At 40.0% G+C, this 3,192-nt stretch overlaps 1 long non-coding RNA gene across 1 annotated transcript in view; it reads right to left on the reverse strand.

Annotated features, from left to right (window-relative positions):
- The window catches only part of LOC109473715, a 5,718-nt gene that overhangs the window by 1,843 nt on the left and 683 nt on the right, over positions 1 to 3,192 (reverse strand). The window lies entirely within an intron of this gene.

Raw genomic sequence — 3,192 nt, forward strand, 5'->3', positions numbered from 1 at the left:
AGAACGAGAAGCTCCAGAAGCGGGTGGAACTTCTGACCAAGGAGCTTGACACCCTCAAGTCCCTCTTCACCAATGTCAGTGCTGCCCGCGGGAGCAACGCAAGCCGCAACTGAAGCTTCACGCCAAACCTGCCGGCCATGTGACATCCTACGCAGCACAGCCTGTGGCCGCATGCAGTCGTGTCGATCACCATCTTCGAAAGAACGTATCCGATTAAAAGTATCAGATCGGACTTACCTATATAGACTGCTATATATTCCCTATACTCAGTTTAATGAACAAATCACTTGTTTGACGTGTAAACGTTCTATAAGACAATCCAGCTTATTCAAAGGCACTGCTTTGAAGTCTGGAGATGCTTTTTTTGTGCTGAAGTGTAAGGTGTGTTGTAGAAAGGCTAGATATGCCGTTAGGGCCAAATATCATAACTATATTATATCGAAAGTAGTGTTTAAGTATCTTCTTCATTACAAATCGTCTGATGTGCGATTATGACAAATAGTGAATAAAGTGTGATGTATTTATTGTTCTAACCAGACCTCATGTGTGGTACTTTTTCTGTGTGTTGGTCAAAATGGTGACTGAGAGAGTGTGCTCAGTGAACTTAGTCCCAGCCTGGTTGATTGGGAGGAATAAAAAGAGTAAATATTAATAAAATACCCACAACCAGCTCCAAAGATGACTTGCATACTTTTCAGTAACATAATTTTTTATGTGTCTCTGTGCGATTGGCAGTTGTGATACAGAGTTCCTGCTCTGCTCAGGGTAATATACCTTTACTACAGTCATAATGAGTTGCTGACTTGATAAAAAAAAGGGTCGCTGGTGTTTGCACTTCTATAAATCATTGCCAGTTACCCATTGTGAGTGAAAATTTCGAGTACAAGGTTCATTTTACACGCATGTCGAGGCATGTGACCTGGCTGTAGTAAGGTTCTATCAAACCACTAGCTCAGTACGTTAAACTGTTTTTATGTCCATAAAAGTGGCCAGTAAGGACATGATCTAGAACATCTATATTGACACCAGTTGTCTGTTTTTGTGCCAACGTTCTCTGCATGGTTCTGTCAAATCTGTGCCAAAGTTTAGAGCCTTCTAGAACCTTGACCTTCACTTTAATCCTCCCATCTGGTGTATGCTGAAGGAGGTCAGAGTTCATTTTAGGAAGGGTGAAAAGGCCAGGGATTCTGATAAGAAACAGCTGGGGGAGCTATAATGTATGAAGTAGTTACAGCCAAGTTGGGCATGGAGGCAATTCCTAACAGTTTGAGATAAATAAGCCCCAAGCACTTAAAGTGTGCTGTACGGCACCAAGTTGGACTGGTAGAACAACATGTGGTTGGTTCTATGCTATCAGAACAGCTACATTTACATATAATAGAGCCATATAAAGGAGATATTATGGTAATAGGGTTAGAAATATTACCAACACATGTACAGTAGGTACTGTAGATATAAATTGTTATAAAATTGAGCCACCCACAAATCACATGGAATTTGTCGGATATTATGCTTACAGGAAAGGGCATGAGGACTGCCTTTCAGATATCAAGGGTAAAATTTCCACCTGGCAAACATGTTCATTCTTGTCTCCTGGCTAGGTCATCCCCCAAAATACACACGAGTCACATGTAGTGGAATTACCCATTAGTACATTTGACTTCACCAAAGATGATGCAAGCTCACCTGGTGGTTACATGATGGTGGGCTGTGTAAGGGGGAATCCCCTTCTGTGGGAGTCAGAGTCATGTGATGGGGGCAGGGAGGGGGTGTGCCTGTACAGGAAGGGGCCTGCCCAGGATACAAAAGGTGATTTTGATTTGGAGTTTAGAATAATCTGGCTTCTATAGAAAAGTCTCTTAGTGTTAATTGCTGTAATAATGAAATCACCCATTTATCATGAAGATAAAACAGGCCCACAGCACAGATTCTTTGTGTTTGGATATCCATAATCTACTGTGTTTTTACATCTTCAATTCAACCATGTGCAAGGTGGCACCGGTGCTGGATATAAATTACATACATAGTCATGGTTGACAGATCACCTGAGGTGACTATCCACCTTGTTCATTCTGGCTTCAAAGCCATCATGCTATAAGGTCAGTGTAAGGAACATGGAAACACGGAAGGCAGAGAAAGAAACCTGTGCCTTGCAGGAAAAGGCAATGCTCACGAACAGACTATGACTATGAGGCATGTCAGAATCGTCTCTGAGGTGTCTCACTACTGTGACAGACCATGTCAAAGGTTTGGTAACAGGTGGGTAATCTGAAGCGAGGCAACTTCCACTGATGGCTGTGTGATGTAACACTGGAGGCGTCTTGCAGCAGTCTGAAACACAGGGATCAGTCTGTAACAAAGGACAAATCTTACATCAGTTTATATTCAAGAATGGATAAATTGTCTTTTGTACATGTCCTTACACTAATCTCTAAGTAAAAGTGTTTTGTGAATTAAATTTGTATTTTTTAATGACGAGATGCAGTACCTTCACTCACCAATAGAATGCGCTTCTGTATAGTCGGCTTAAGATCATTTGTGCAATGGTTGTGGTTGTAAAGATAATTGAATACGCAGAAGTTTAAATCACATGATAAATGACCAAAAACATCATGATTCTTAACTAGTCCACAGAGAGGCACCCTTGCCTTCTCGCAACATTAATGGGACTCCAGGTGTATTGTGACTGTACTTATTATTAATAAGGTCTTTTATTGTGAAAAAACATGACTTTGCAAGTTCCAAATAAAACCAGAGGAAGAAAGTACGTTTCACATAATATCTGAACATGTACAATTTAAATGATGTACAAATTGCTTGCTACAAATAATTTAACTACACTGCATCTCCAGGTAACTGAACTATCAAAAATGACCAAACAAGACACATTTTCCAAAGTTTTATTCTGAGAAACATGATACAAAGTTGTTGCTAGCCCAATCCTATAAGTACTTCTGTTGTGAAGATGGTATTCTTCATCATAAACAACAAAGGTAGACAAGAACATATAAATAGGTTGCTTTCCAACCTTCTTCCAAAGAATGCTTGAAGACTTTAACTCAACATACTATTAATCTTTTTAAGAACAGTTTGGGACAAAACAAAATGTAGTTGTGGAACTTGTGGAACAAAAAAGTAGTGCTGAGATCTGGTACCCGGTATTTCTTCCTCTTGAAATGACTTATGAAAAGT

This window comes from Branchiostoma belcheri, unplaced genomic scaffold (genome assembly GCF_001625305.1).
Source record: "Branchiostoma belcheri isolate BF01 breed outbred unplaced genomic scaffold, Haploidv18h27 scaffold3, whole genome shotgun sequence".
Taxonomy (NCBI): Eukaryota; Metazoa; Chordata; class Leptocardii; order Amphioxiformes; family Branchiostomatidae; genus Branchiostoma; species Branchiostoma belcheri.